This window comes from Hemicordylus capensis, chromosome 2, assembly GCF_027244095.1.
Source record: "Hemicordylus capensis ecotype Gifberg chromosome 2, rHemCap1.1.pri, whole genome shotgun sequence".
In the NCBI taxonomy this organism is placed as follows: domain Eukaryota; kingdom Metazoa; phylum Chordata; class Lepidosauria; order Squamata; family Cordylidae; genus Hemicordylus; species Hemicordylus capensis.
Genome location: NC_069658.1, coordinates 343,024,750 through 343,040,651, shown reverse-complemented (window position 1 = coordinate 343,040,651; position 15,902 = coordinate 343,024,750). Strand labels below are relative to the sequence as shown.

Genomic DNA, 15,902 nt, shown 5'->3' with positions numbered 1-15,902 from the left:
TACTCTGATTCTGAAGTGCCTGGTACCACCCAAAAATATGTCCCTAAGGGTTACAGAGACTTCCTGACTCGACTTGCAGCCCAGGTCACACATTTTGCACAATACTGTACAGGCTACATTTATTTAATTCAGTGGGCCTAGGTCAGCTTCGTTTGTACTATTACCACTTAACTGGACTTTGGATTGAGCTGTGAGCTATGTCATGAAGTTCCTAGCTTCTAGGATTAAAGGCAGATGGGATTGTGTACAGGTCTGTCTGTCAGCATGCTTTTCTGTGTGAGAGTGATCTGTTAGCCTGTATATTTGCAGAGCTGACAGACATGGATACACTGAAAGAAAAATCAAAAGGGTCTAGAAAAGCCCACAAACTAGATTGAATGTTGTTGTTTTATTTGACACAATATGTGGCTGTTGACATACTCAATTTCCTTAACAAAGGAATTGCCAATAATATTTGGCTAGAATCTTCCTTGATATCTCTGGACGATATCTTTAGATTTATTTATTTACTTATTTATTTGATTTATATACCGCCCTTCCAAAGATGGCTCAGGGCAGTTTACATTAAAAACAAACAAACAAAAAACAATTAAAAGCAGATTACAATTACAATTAAAACTAAGTAACATTAAACGCCCGGCTAAAAATATGGGTCTCTAAGGCTCTCCTGAAGGCCTCCAACGGAGACAGTCATATGATTCACAGGGAACTAGAGTTGACAACAGAGAAGGCCCTATCCCAGGTCGCCACCAGATGAACGGGTGGCACCTGAGGGCAGACCCCACCCCCATGATCTCAATGAGCAGTGTGGATCTTGTAGAGAAAGGCGTTTCCTTGGGTAACCCAGACCTAAGCCATTCAGTGCTTTAAAGGTACCAGCACTTTGTACTTTGCCTGGAAACATATCCGGTAACAATAATAGTGATAAATATAGGTTTTATCAGGTATACTGACCAGGGTCGTAGCTAGGAGAGAGGGGGCCCGTGTTCATCCCTCTCTCTGGAGGCCCCCCAGAATGAGGGAGATAATGAAGATAATAGGGAGGGATGGACCTGGGGGGCCCTCAATTAGAGCTACGCCCCTGAGACTGACTAAATAATTGGTTTTAATAGCTGTTTGTTTTCTAATTCAGCAAACTAGGCAAGAGGACAAAAACACAGGGTAAAATGAAGCACGACTTTTCTGTTGGCTACTAAAGCAATACATATGTATTGAGAATTGAAGAATAACCCGTTAAGTGTGCAATTTTATGCCCAATCACCTGGGAGTAAGTTCTAGTCAACACAGTGGAACTTACTTCTGAGTAAACATGCATAGGATTATGCTGTAAAGCTCTTAATATAGTAGCAGAATGACATACTGACCAGATTAAAAAACTTTTTTAAAAATTTACATTTTATATCCCTTGACTAGGAAATTAAGCATCTAATTCCTGCTCAGCCATGGTGCTTATTTGGCTTCCTTAAATAAGTCACTATCTCTGAGCCTAACCTACCCCACAAGATTGTTGTGAGAAAACAATAACATAACCTCAACAGTACTGCCCTGAGTTCCTTGGAGAAAGGGTAGGATAGAAATAAATAATACCAATACGTATATCAATGGTAGATCAGTAGTAATTTTGTTCAAACTTCACAAAACATAATTATTCACGGAATAAAAGTGAGCACTCTAAATTATCCTTATATTTTCTAAAAAATGAATGCAATGGAAATAATATTCAAAAACAACCCTCCAACTCTTCCCATAACATAACAACTAATCTATATATTTATGACAGCTTATAAACACAATTATTTTGAGTTTCTGTTAAGGAAAAATAACTGAATTCTGTAGCAAAGGTTTGCCTACTTATTCTGCTGGTATATGTCCTCTCTGATTATTTTGTTGGCAGTTATTGGAAGCTCCACATTAAGAGCAATGATTAATGTTAAGCAGTCTGGCTAAATGTTCCCTTTTGGAGCAGATGAAGAAGAAAATCATATTGTGTTAGTTTCATTTCCCTTTTAATGAAGGCCATATTTTATCCTCTGTGTGGCTTTCAGCAAATGCAGTGGACATTGTGTGTGTCTGGGATCACATATATTCACCAGTAGAGCCCACTAAAGGCAGGTAACTTGTGGATTTGTAAAATCCTTAGAGATGTATTTTATGAAAAGCTCTATAGAAATGTCAATACAATACAGGAAATGTTTTTGAAGCAGTAGCTGAATGTTCTGCTTTCACATCACATTTTTTCCTCTCTCCTGGTTGGGAAATGCTGGGTGATGAACCACAATGATTTCACTAATGGCCTCTAACGCATGTTGCAAAATTTTCCATCTTTTACGCAAGGGAGAGGACTATGCAGCACAAAAAGGACAATCATTTAGTCTTTACTAGTGTCCTTCACAGAAAAAATGTTACTGTGTGTGTCACCGTGCCTAGAATGGTGACAGGAGTTTTATTTTATGGGCAGAAGGCTTGACATGATAATATTTAATTTAAAACAAATATGTTCCATGCATCTTTACTATTGAAAATATTTTTTCGTAGAAAACAGCTGGATTCATATCTCCATTTGTTACAGGAATCAACAGAGAACTATGGAGGGGAAAGAGTATGCATTTTCATAGGAGTATAAGAGCGACCTTACTATCCACAGCTCCTTGCCCACTTACATTTGCTTTTGCTTGAAGTTACAGGAGTATAAAGCAATTAGGAGTGCTACATCCTCTTTTGATGAAGGCTAGTTATCCTCACTGGGAAAAGGTAACAAACTCTCTTTTAGTGATGATTTAAATAAATGTGCATTTATCCCTGAAGGGATTTGTTTCTGGATAGTGACTGTCCATGGTCCACTTAGTTGCATCTGGATCCTCCTGACCGTATGGAAGGTTTCCAGGCCAGTTCCAGAGGTGCAGATATGATGGGTCTGTCTAGTTTGGAAGGGCAGTATAGAAATTAAATAAATAAATAAATAAATAAATAATTCAGAGTAGGCAGCCCTGGCTCTCCAGCTGTTGTTGAACTAACAGTTCTGTCATCCCCACTCCCCAGCCACAATAAATTGTTATATGGGATGATTTAATTAAGGTCCCCTGCATAATTTAAGCTCTGTGAATATGCTGTCCTTACAACTACTTTATCAACATAGAAGAGAGTGGCAAGGCTACAATCCAGAAAAGGCAACGACAAAGAGCCTATCTCCCAGGCCCCCTAACTAAAGTGTTGATTACCTAGAAAGTGTTCCTTTTCTCAGAACTGATCATAAGAATACATTTCTTTGGAGCAATTTCACAGTTGGTCTGCAGTGAATAATATCTTGTGATCAAATGCAGGTTTGACCATTCAGTCATACTGTATAAATCACATTATATCAATTAAGTTCACAGTTAACTTAACTGTGGGCATTTTCAGATGGTGGTGGATTTCAACATGACTGCTGATTTGTTGTGGGCAATCTAGATGACATTTTGCACATCCTGCAACTTCCTTGAATACGGTTCTTGCCAATTGGTGAAACACCAGTACAGTATCTTTCCATTGCTACATTTCTTTCTAACTTGATCACAGAATTTTGTATGAGGTGTAGACAAACCATAGTACAATCTGTAGAGGAGTGGTTACCTGCTTAGGTAGGGGTTCCACACACCCTCACTTCTGCACCTGAGCACACTTTTCATTTGGTCCTTGCTTCTGCCATCCCCCACCCCGCTTTTTAAACCAAGCCCAGTTTGATCAATATTACCCTATTTCAATCTTGTATTATCTTTAAGCAGGGGCGTAGCTATAATAGAACGAAAGGGTTAAAAGAACACGGGCCCCCAGCTCCTGAGGGCCCTCCAGCTCCATCCCTCCCTATTTTCTTCATTGTCTCCCTCACTCTGGGGGGCCACCAGAGAGAGGGATGAACAGGGCCCCCCTCTCCCCTAGCTACACCCCTGTCTTTAAGCCTTGCCCCCCATTCTCTGTGTCCCTCCAAATGATTATTGCTGCTGCTCTTGATTCAATATCGCAACCACTGTTGAATTCAAAATCACATCGGAGGCATTGGAAACATTGTTTCCCTCTCACTTCTCAGATACTATTTACTGAGCAAAGAAGCACCTTTTTAAAGTGGCGATTCTCTTTATTGAGCAGGGGAAGAGCAACTGGCCCTCTCCATCCCCAGCACAGCATCCCTCCAGTGGTTGTTGCTGGTTTCTAATGTTTCTTCTTTGGATTGTGAGCCCTATGGGGACAGGGAGCCTTTTAATTTATTTATTTAGTTATATCTATGTAAACCACTTTGGGAACTTTTATTGAAAAGCAGTATATAAATATTTGTCATATTCATCATACACCATGGAGATTGCAGTGATTTAAATGTCCAAAAGTCAATGCTCAAAACTTCAAAGTGTGTGTGCACAGAAAGCCCCACGGCCCACACCTATATGTCTGACATTAAGAAAGCATAAAGTCCTCAGAAAGAATCTCCCATGCATCAGGTTTCCATCCCATTCAGACAAGAAACAAACCACATATAAACATTTTAGTTATTTCCCATTATAGTCTATAGCCATTATCATCTATAATATAATAAGCAGTATCTTTGTGTTGTATCAGTGATTCCCCACCCCCAGCAATGGAAAGCGCTCAAGAACAGCACTGTGATATCAAGAACTAAAAAGGAGGAAACTGTGGTTGCAACAGCCAAATAGATGCATATTTGCTTGGAAATACGTTCTACTAAGTTCAGTGGGGCTTACTTTCAATAAAGCATATAGAGGATTGCACCCAGTACATTTCAAACAATTGGACAGGAGGCAGAACAATTCAGCACGATTTCAGAAAGACGTTTATTTAAGTGTGGTTTTCAGCAAGTGATTTATTAAGAGAACAAGAAGGCACCAAAAACCACATTCAACCATGGCTTCCATTCCAAACTCCCTTGGAGTCTCAGCAGAAGGTGGAGGGAAATGCTGCAGAAGTTCCTTTGCTTCAAGTGTGCAACAACAAAATTTAAATGTATTAGAAGTAAACTTCAGTGGGAGGAACCCCTGCATGTAAAGTTCCCCAACACTCTGCTGGTACAGACCGAAAATAGTGTGATTAATTTGTCTGCTAGGTAAAGACACCCATTTATCATGTCTCTCCATGCCATTCCCTGTGCAAGCCCATGGACGCCCACATGAAAAAGGATATCAGAAAATATCCAGTGAGTGAAAAGTAAAGCACTAAAGATTTGGAAAGACTGCCATTTTCTTAAATATGTAAATAGATGCCCATGATAGCACCCTGTATCCATTATATGAGTATTACTATCAGAGCAGTTTCTGTTTCTCTGGCAAAACAAAAACTACTCCCTTTTTCTCCAGGCACACCTACTTGTGTAGGGCAAATGAGCATCTTTAAATCCTTCAGATAGGTGTGGCTAGTATGCACAGTAGGTTTTAGACCAGGGATTCTCAACATTGGGTCCTCAGATGTTTTTGGACTTCAGCTCCCATAATCCCCAGCCCCAGTGGCCTTTGGGTGGAGATTATAGGAGTTGATGTCCAATAACTTCTGGGGACCCCACATTGAGAATCCCTGTTTTAGACAAAGACAAGTGGGGATCCACAACAAAACGTTGAAGTATATCCCCAGTTCCTAATGGAAGTGTTAATAAGCAGAGCTTCAGCTAACCAGAAACAGGAACCTTATAATGCTGTATAGGATTTGTGGCAGAGGGGAAGGGTCAGGAGCAGTGTTCCCTCTAAGGTGTGCACACACAAGGTTTGTGATGTCTACTCAGTTAATTGTAGATCTCACTCAGATTGAATCAGGAAGGTCCTACTCTGAATGCATGTGCACACACACACTGCCTTGATACTGCCATCCAGAACAAAACTCATTCTGCACACAGATGAAAAAAATTAGAGAGAACACTGGGCAGGGTGGGGGGTGGGGAAGAAGGCCCTTCTTTCCTTTTTACCCTCCTGTAACCTTCCACACTGTGTTGTATAGCTCTAAAGGCACTGGGTTTTGAACTGGCTGCCACATCTGAATCCAAGTGCTTCAATTGCATCCATAATCTATTGTCCTTAAAAATAAAAATAAAATCACCGGGGTCCGAACCAGCTCTCAGCGGCCCTGGTCCTAGAAGGCACTGAGTGAACATAAATCTGGTCAGGTCATTTTGTTTTTTAAACATTCCTTTCCTTTTGATGTACATGTTGGTGTACTTCTTCCTACCTAGGGAGTCCTCCTCAGCATATCCAGAAACCACTACATTGTGTTTGGGTGGCCCCTTTCACTTCCAAACAAACAGGCATTCAATCACCCAAGTTTACTGTCAGAAGAAATAGGGATAGCATGACCATTAGTAGCTATTAGTATGGCCAATTAGTAGCCATTAAGGAAACACCTATTGAGCTCCATCCACTAGTAGACATTGACAATACTAGAATCAGGACCCATGAAACAGATTTCCAGGAAATTTAGGACTAACAAAAGGAGGTACTTTTTCACTTGGGACACAATTAATCTATGAAGTTCTCTGCCATAGGATGTAAAGGCCACCAGCTTGGATGGCTTTAAGTGGGACTTAGACAAATTAACAGAGGACAAGTCTATCAGTGCCCACTAGTCTTGATGGCTATAGCCTACCTTAAGATTCAGGCAAGATGCCTTTGAATGATAGTTGCAGGGAAACAATGGCAGGAGATGGGGCATGACTTCATCTCTTGCCAGTGGGCTTCCCGGAAGCAGCGTAGTTAGAGTGCTGGACTAGGACCGGGGAGACCTGAGTTCAAATCCCCATTCAGCCATACTACTAGCTGGGTGACTCTGGGCCACTCACTGCTCTCTCAGCTTAACCTACTTCACAGGGTTGTTGTGAGGAGAAACTTAAGTATGTAGTACACCGCTCTGGGCTCCTTGGAGGAAGAGTGGGATATAAAATGTAAATTAATAATAATAATAATAATAATAAATATAATATAAAATTAATTAATTAATCTGGTTGGCTACTGTGGGAAACAGGATGCTAGACTAGATAGGCCTTGGGCCTGATCTGGCAGGGCTGTTCTTAGAGGGCTTTTCCCCTGCATGTAGCACAACAATATAACATGATGATAACACAGTTGTTGGGTTTATTGGTTTATTATTATTTAGAAGGGTTACAGTACTCTGCAAAGTGCCATGTACATGGATAGTGCTGCATATATGTATGTATCAATTAATACCTACAGTGACTGTTTGCTTCCAAAGGAGTCCCCCATTAAGGTTATGCACAGCCCGGCCTGGGTAGGGCTGCTTGTGGGCGGCACCAGGATCGAGGCCAATCCCAGCACTGCCTCCCCTGCAAGCCTGGGTTTTGTACCTGTGCTTATACCTGGGGCAAAGGGTGCGAGCACGCCCTTTACCCCCGGTATGGTGTCGTGTATGCAGCCCAAGCATATACAGAGATGAGTGCCTAGAGCACCTGTCTCCCAGGGGTATCCCCCAATGCACTGGGCTTGTCACAGCAGCATGGATCATCTGGGAGCATGAGCTGCACTCCTACCAGCATTTCTTTTTTTGGGAGAAAGGTAAGTTGGACTCTGCTTTCCCCCACACTGCCCACCCGGTAGTGTAAATAGGCTTTTTGTCAGTCAGTCAAAGACACTATGAAGAATTAATGATGAGAGGGTATGTATGCACAGGATGCATTCACACAAACAAAAGTGAACAAGCTTAGATTTGTCTGTAATACAGAGATAAATACCTAATTCCTGTTCTCTTCAGGCATTAAAAAGCACATACTGCCCTGAATAGGCAAAGAGAAGTAGGACTTCTCCCTTTGGGGATCACTTCTTTCTCCCTCTGATGATACAGGCAATAAATAATTCTGAAAGTTAAATATACTTCTTTATATGTCCAATAGAACAAGACCTTAGTCAGGGGAAAAAGCACACTTTGAATTAGTAGCACAATTGCTGTCGTAACAAAAGAAAGTGTCGCTCTGACATCCAGATGAAGTTGCTCAGGAGTTACTCTAAAGAACTACTACATTTAATTGAATTTTCTTTAGTAAATTTAGTCAGGATGTCAGAGACCAACTCTTCTATCCTTGATTTCTTCGTCCACTGTTCTCTTTTATTCTAGAATAAGAAAGCAGACTCCAGACTCTTGGGATTCAGCTTTGCATGTAATGTCTTGTTCCACCTGCCTCTTCTTTCCCCCATGCACAGCTTTTCTTTCCATCAAGACCTTGTCATCCAAGAATCTTCCCGTGGGCAGCATTTATACTTAATCATCCTTTCTGCAGCCCGCATGAGCTCAGATTTTCTCTGGCTCATCCTTGGTATCATTTTCACTGAAGGAACATGAGTGTACCAAAATGCCCTGATACCAGAATGCTAGAGCATCTGGCACAAATAAAAATGACTGTACTATTTTCTCTGCATTATAATCCTTTCATGCTTCTCAGACATGTGTTTTTGATGGAGTATCCCTAAAGAAATACAAAAGTCAGTGAACCAGAAAATGCCTTTCTTGAGATAAGGGGGAATTGGGCCACAATCATGAGTCTATAATAATTAGAAATTTGGGTCATACATGCCCAGTCTGAAAATACAGGAGATGCAAAGGAAAATAAGATTGCCTCTTGTCAGTGTCTGGCTCTGAACCAGGGATAGCTGATATACCTTTCAATCAATGATAATCTAAAACATAGCTTTAAGAATTATTTTTACATAGAAGTTCCCATACCTGGCAAACATCCATGCTTTTACTACTCTTTAACATCTTTTGTAATCCTAATAAAGATGGTAAAAGTGTTTTAAAGAGTAGATAATTCAGCCTATTGGGACAAACCAATGAGCTTTCAGAGTTTGTTGTCAGGCCCTTTGTTGTTAACAAGACTCTAATGGTGCCTTTCCACTTCTCTTGTTTGTCAGAAACTGCATCACCCTCCACGACTTTCTTACAGATCCAAGGTGAACAAGTTTCTGCTGTTTTCTAAAAGAACTGAGCTAATTTCCTCCTCTCCCAATGCAACCTACATTTCATTATGACCTCTATTTTTTTTAATGCAGCCGAAACACTTTCCTCTCTATATGTCCTATATTCCTGCACCAGCAGCTTTGAAAATGCACATATCATAATTGTGCAAAATGCAGTATTAGAATTGCAGGATAGTTTGGGGGTCCTTAGCAAACCCTTTTCGGGGAAAATCTAGGATGAATTGAATTGCACCTTATGATGCAGAAATGGATGTCAGAAGCAGAGCTTATTGACATGGAGTTGGTGCAGCGGGGAAATGACTTGACTAGCAAGCCAGAGGTTGCCGGTTCGAATCCCCGCTGGTATGTTTCCGAGACTATGTGAAACTCCTATATCGGGCAGCAGCAATATAGGAAGATGCTGAAAGGCATAATCTTATACTGCGTGGGAGATGGCAATGGCAAACCCCTCCTGTATTCTACCAAAGATGACCACAGGGCTCTGTGGGTGTCAGGAGTTGACACCGACTTGACGGCACTTTATTTTAAGAAACTCAGTAGCATCTTGTAGTAGGCTTGGGAGTCTCTGTTCACAAATATAAATATGACCATCATGAGTATTAACTTCAGGCCTCACATTGTTATAGCACAGTAAAGTTGAAAAGCGGTATATACATATTTGGCAGCAGCAGTGGCTGTAGCTCAATGGTAGAGCACAAAAAACTTTGCATGCAGCAGAGCCCAAGATCAATCCCTTGTGGCTCTAGGCAGTACCGGGAAAGACCTCCTCTGAAACCCTGGCAAGCTGCTGTCCGCTCAGTGTCGATAATGCTGACCTAGATGGACCAATGGTCTGCGCACGTGTCTCTTTGGCCCTTTTATGTCCGCTCCAGGGAGCCACTGATGCAGGACTCAAAGCAGCGAGGAGAGGGAAGAGGCCTTGTGTTTAGCAGGCTATTCGCTCCAGTAGCACTAGCAGAGCGGGGGAGGAAGCTCAGCTGCAGCAGCCGTAGCAGGAACCAGGAAGCTCCCTGCCTCCCAGCAGATCGGCTGCCTCTTTTCTCCCCTGGCTGGCTGGACACACTGCAAGTTTAAAAAAACAACAACAAAACTAGCTGCAGGGTGTGCCCCCCCCCCCCGCTTTTGTGCTTTTCTTGGTGGGTGAGGCGTGCAGTCCCTCCTGCCCTTTCTGACTGGCCACCACTGATTACATTATAGATGACATTGGGAAATGCTCCCTGCTCGTTTTAGAGTCTGAGAAATGAGACAGGAAGAAACTTGCCAAAAATCACACAAAAGTGGGCTAAACTAAGATCTTGAAAGCTCTAGAGAACCACTCTAGAAATAGCTCATCCTTCCACTCTAAGGAAACTTTGGAGCCTGCAGAACTATTATTGATACCACTAACTTAAATAGCAGCAGAAGTATCCTCCAGTCTCAACCCTGATATTGGACTATTCATATACTGCTTGGAGAATGAACATTCCTACCGGAGAGATAAGCCAACAGTTCCACATCATCACCCCTAAGGGCTTTATCACCCAAAGAAGTGCTGGGGAAACTCAGAGCTGTGGGTGGGGTCTGGTTCCATGCAGATCTAGTTAACAGTCCCTCCCTGCATAAGCTTTGTGCATAAGAACACTCTCTCTTGTTAATGCTATTGTTAATAGCTATGTGCTGAATTTTGCTTCTATACTGAAGGTGAGTTGTGTGCAGAGCAAGAGCTTGCTTCCAGCATTTTAAACATTGTTCAGTCCAATAAAAGAAAAATCTTTCTATTTGCTTAATTGATAAGTACTGTAAATATGACAATGAATTTCTGTGGTACCCTTCAGTTAAAACAGCATCACAGGAACCACTTTTCCATGGGTTCTTTCTAGAACACTGGTGTAATGCTTACAGATTCATCTATATACAAGATCAAGAGCCTATGATAAGAGTAGGCACTCACTCATACAAAGGTCAAAGTGTATCTCAAAAGTAACAAGATGTTCTGGTAAGAACTAATCTGCCTACTTTCCTTGCACTATACTTTTAATTGATAATTACCATCTTCACAAGTTAGCCCACTTTAGCCTTAAATGTTCACACATCTGCCAACTTGAACTGGGGTAGATAGCATCATAACAAACTACACTATTGAGGTGTCCCTCACTATAACTGCACCAAATTTGGTTCAAATCGGTTAGACAGTCCCAAGTTAGCCCACTTGCACCTCAAATGTTTATGCATCCACTATCTTGAACTGGGGTGGATGACATCATTACACACTATGCCACTGCGGTATCCCTGTGTGTCCCTGCAACTGTTCATTTGGTTTAGATCAGTGAGGTGTTTCACAAGTTAGCCCACTTGCACCTTAAACATTCACTTGTCTGTTGTCTTGAACCGGTGTGGATGACATCATTACAAACTATGCCGTGGAGGTGTCCCTATGTGTCCCTGCAACTAACTACCAAATTTGGTTCATATTGGTCCAGGCATTGTGAAGCTGATGGAGACACACACAGCCATGTGATCTCATAAGCTTACTTTCCTTAAGGAATGTAGGCTAAAAACACATCTATTCAAAGCAAACTAGGACTGCACAGGCTTTTAATGGAGCAACAAGATAAGCACTGAGTGAAAGGCTACCAAGAAAGTACAGCTATACCTTGTAGAATAACCTGAGGCTGTGTCTGAATTAGCATCAGTTCAGCAGCTGGCTGAATATTAGATAAGCAACTGAGCCACAGCCCAATTGCATGGACATCCCATGTGCAACCAGCGTGTGTAATCTGTACTGCAGACAGGTGTGATCTGTAACTATGTTGGGGTCTGCACTAAGACATAGGAGTGTTGTTGGAACAGTGTGCTCTTCTGACACATTTCCCTCCATAAGCAGATGGAATTATTTTGTAGAATGGCCTGGGACAGTGTTAAGATAAGCAGGATTTCAGAGTTATCTAACAAAAGTCTGTGGGAGAACTGGGAATTGAACTACTAACCCTTGTATTCAAAAGATAGCATAGGGTGAAAAATACAATAGACCTTTGAAAGTGTAAGATAAAATGCAGAACTTGCATTTCTGTCACCCTTTACTTTCTGTCTTGAATGCTCTCAGTACTTTCTCCAACATATTTCCAGTTTTACAGCACTTGTGTTTAAATAGCCACTATTCCAAAAATAGTGAGAAAAGAAAATGGAAAGCAAGGGAGGCCTATCTTTTGGTAATAGTGAATCTGCGAATTCTGGGGGTGTTTTGAGTTATACATTTAGCAAGTCACGATGCCATTTAGAAAGAGCATGGTGAAGGAATGTCAATCCTCTTGCCTCCCCTGATTTTATCTGATGGGTTTACATGTAATAAAGGACAGCTTGGTTTCTCTCGGCAGACAAGAAGTGAGAGTTAAATGCAGTTATGTTCAGAACAAGATTAACCATCTGTCATTGGCCCAAGGACAAAGGGCTTCTGTAAGATTAGTGTTATTTGTTCTAAGTTGCCTTGGGAGTCATTTTGATTGAATGGTGGGATATAAATAATCTAAATACATACACATACCAGCAAGCACTAGCCCAGTAGTTTTAAAACTCTGTTCCAGGTAACTCTGGACACCCTTGGAAGGTTATAAAGGGTTCCTCATTGAGAAGATCAATAACAGAGGACAAGCTGCCCTGAAAGACAGCTTGCACACCATTGCAAATCTTCACCAGCAATGCAGGGGTGGCTCCCCTCTGAGGCAAACTGTGGCAATTGCATCAGGTGCCTTGCGGGTGGGGGAGGGGAGCAGAATGCACCTCGGCTGGCTGCCACTGCCATGTGCCTCTGGCCCGTCACTAGCTTTACCCCAAGGTGGGACCCAGTGCCGACACTGTCCCACCCCCTTGTGGCTTTGGTACCACCATCTTTCTCCTCACAGAGCTTGACTTCTACAGATCATGTGCACAATGCGTCCACGAGAGGCTGCCTGGGTTTTCCTCTAGTCCCCACCGATCCCCTTTTTTCCAGGCATCATACTTTGCAATGTCCCCAGACAAATATGGTACTTGGGGGGAATGGGTTTCAGTGGGAGCGAGAAAGGGAGGGGCACAACAGCCAGCAATGGAGGGTCAGGCACAGTGGTGTAGTCACACATTCAGAAGTGCAGGAGCATCCCATGACAGCTGATGACATAACCACACCCACCCATCAGCCACACCCCATAGTCACATCCACCCCACTTAGATAAATGCCATATTTTTTGTGAGTTCTGTCAGAAGAAGATTATAGATAAAATAAGAAGAAAAAATTAAAAACATTTGGGGTTAGGCAAATGTTCTGTTCCATCCTCCCCCCATGTCTGCATATATGCCTTCTCTTAAAGGCACATTTAGCACGAAAGGGATATTTTAGTTAACATGGACCAAAGAAGAAAGGGAAAGTTTAAACCTTAATTCCCAGAATTTTTGATCTAGGAATGAAAATAAAACAAACCAAGAAAAAGTGAAGGGCAAGATTGGAAAAGTTGAATGGTAGAAAAAGACTATCATTTTCCTGCCATGAATGGTAGAAAAAGACTACACAAATCATGCAGTCTGTTAGTTCTGCTATTATTTAAAGCTACAAGCTAGCATTTAGAAATAGTATAGCTGGAAATCTATGCCCCTGAGCCCTGGAAGTGCCACGGAGAGTGAGAATACGGACTATGAACAGGCAGACCCAAGTTCAAATCCTGTAGCCCTAAGGCTATGGAGGAGCTTCGCAAGTTGCAGCAGCTTAATGAAGCCACGAGGTGCTACCTGAGTCATGCTGACTGGGACTCTGGATGTTCTGCTTGGTGGGGAGAGCATGGGGGTGCCACAAGAAGGAGTGCCGGAGCTCCACTCCTGACCTCTCCTGCTCCACTACATCACTGACTGGTCAAGCAGTCACCCACGGGGCTGGCTCCGTGCTGCCTCCACAGGAAGTGTGGTTCAAGCAACCAACGGTAACGGCAAATAGGCAGCATGGAACATGCAGACAGCTGTCTGGGACCTCCATGGCTGGCTGCTGCTGCACCACCAGCAACAGTTGTCTCCCACTCCCTCTGCCAGTGAATCCCCTTCCCTCCAAGCATCAGACTTGTCTGGAGCCATGGAGAAGTATGATGCTTAGAAAGAAAGGGATCAAGTGGGAGGGTGCACCATGCAAAGGGCCAGCAGTGGTGCACGCTCACCCTGTGTGAGGAGTATTCAGATGGTCGTGCTTGGGCTTGGGAGCTGGGGCAGCATCAGCATGGACGACCACCCCAAGGTGGAGCCAGTGACAGGCACAGGGCAGATCCTTGCCAGTTTGCCTCCAGCAGCACATGGCGACAAGCCGGCACTGCAGCACCGTACAGAAGCGAGAGTGTGTTGGGTATAATATTGCGTGTGCTCTCAGTTCCCAAGCCAACTGTAGTGCCCCATTGATCATGGCCTGGGTAATTAGGAACATAGGAAGCTGCCATATACTGAGTCAGACCATTGGTCTATCTAGCTCAGTATTGTCTTCACAGACTGGCAGCAGCTTCTCCAAGGTTGCAGGCAGGAATCTCTCTCAGCCCTATCTTGGAGATGCCAGGGAGGGAACTTGAAACCTTCTGCTCTTCTCAGAGCGGCTCCATCCCCTGAGGGGAATATCTTACAGTGCTCACACATCAAGTCTCCCTTTCATATGCAACCAGAGCAGACCCTGCTTAGCTATGGGGACAAGTCATGCTTGCTACCACAAGACCAGCTCTCCTTCTGAGTGTGTGCCTCAGAACATGCCCCTGGCTTCTCTGCAATACACCTGGGTGCTATGTTAGAGTTGCAGGAGTTTCTTGGCAGATGTTTTGGGCAGCTTACCTAATGGAAAAACACAGTTAAACAATAACATACCAGCAAGAGCACTGGTGAAGAAAGGGAGAGTTTTCAAAACCACTGCACAAGTCAAACTCTGGTTCTCACCAGTTTCCCCTCTAACAGGGATTCCCCTATGTTGTTGACTACAACTCCCATAATCCCCAGCCAAAGGCCATTGCAGCTGGAGATGCTGGGAGCTGTAGTGAACAACATCTGGAAATCCCTGTTAGAGGGAACAGTGGTCCTCACTGTAGTGCAAATATATGGGAACTCCCCAGGATAGAAAATCAGTTTATATGATCAGCGCCCCACACTGAGCCCTTTTATGAGTTCCACCTGATCAGAAAAGGATTATTATTAGTTCACCCCACAACAGAAGACAACTGGCCATGGTCCAGGTTTTGAAGCCCTATGGTATCTGACCTAGCATGAGCAGAATGTGTCTCATACTTGGGTAGCGCTAGCATGGATAAAGAGGAAACGGGGTGGGGGTGGGAGGATGACAAAGAAAAGATAAAGCAAGAAAGTGGTTTTAGAACAGCAAAACATGAAAACAAAAGTGGAAGTGGATCCTAGCCTTAAAGCAGGCTGTGGCTTCTTTACACACTACCACTAAGGGTTGCTTTATACCCAAGTGAATTTCAGTGGATTTACTCACTGTGTGGAGTTGTAGCATATCCTTATGTCATCATGTGACAGTCAGATGCCTGCCTTTCCTCTCCCCAATGGTGCAAAAACCTGTCACTTGTTTCAAAACACTCCAACTCCTGTACGCTATAGATGCAGCCCTCACGTCATTCAATGCAGGAATATATCTCCATTAAAAATCAATTGGAGACAATGACAGTACTACAGGACAAACAAAGTAGCTTATAAAAACACTTTGCTATGGTTTCATACTATCCTTTACCTGAACAATCTTACTAGGCACTAATACTAATGCTAAGGCAGCTGGAACACTGCAGCTTGATCCTTCAGCCTCCCTGGCAAGCTGCAAGCCTTGATCAGAAGAGGTTTACACCTTAGAGGTCTGTGCATGTGTGTGAGTGAGCACACATACTGTACTGGTATATCTACAGTGCAGGGGGTAGGGGGACTTTATTTGGATATGAGTGGTACTATCAGATAGGTTGTTAGAAGTGATCAGGG

The 15,902-nt window shown here is 42.9% G+C and overlaps 1 long non-coding RNA gene across 4 annotated transcripts in view; it reads left to right on the top strand.

The window, feature by feature from the left end:
• The window catches only part of LOC128345888 (uncharacterized), a 31,863-nt gene that overhangs the window by 2,092 nt on the left and 13,869 nt on the right, over positions 1 to 15,902 (top strand). For 3 of the 4 annotated variants that reach the window (XR_008316684.1, XR_008316681.1, XR_008316685.1), the window contains exon 2: positions 2,570 to 2,751. This is a non-coding gene — a long non-coding RNA (uncharacterized LOC128345888). Of the gene's footprint in view, positions 1 to 2,569; positions 2,752 to 8,091; positions 8,543 to 15,902 lie in introns of those variants that run through there. The other variant, XR_008316683.1, reaches the window with a different exon arrangement.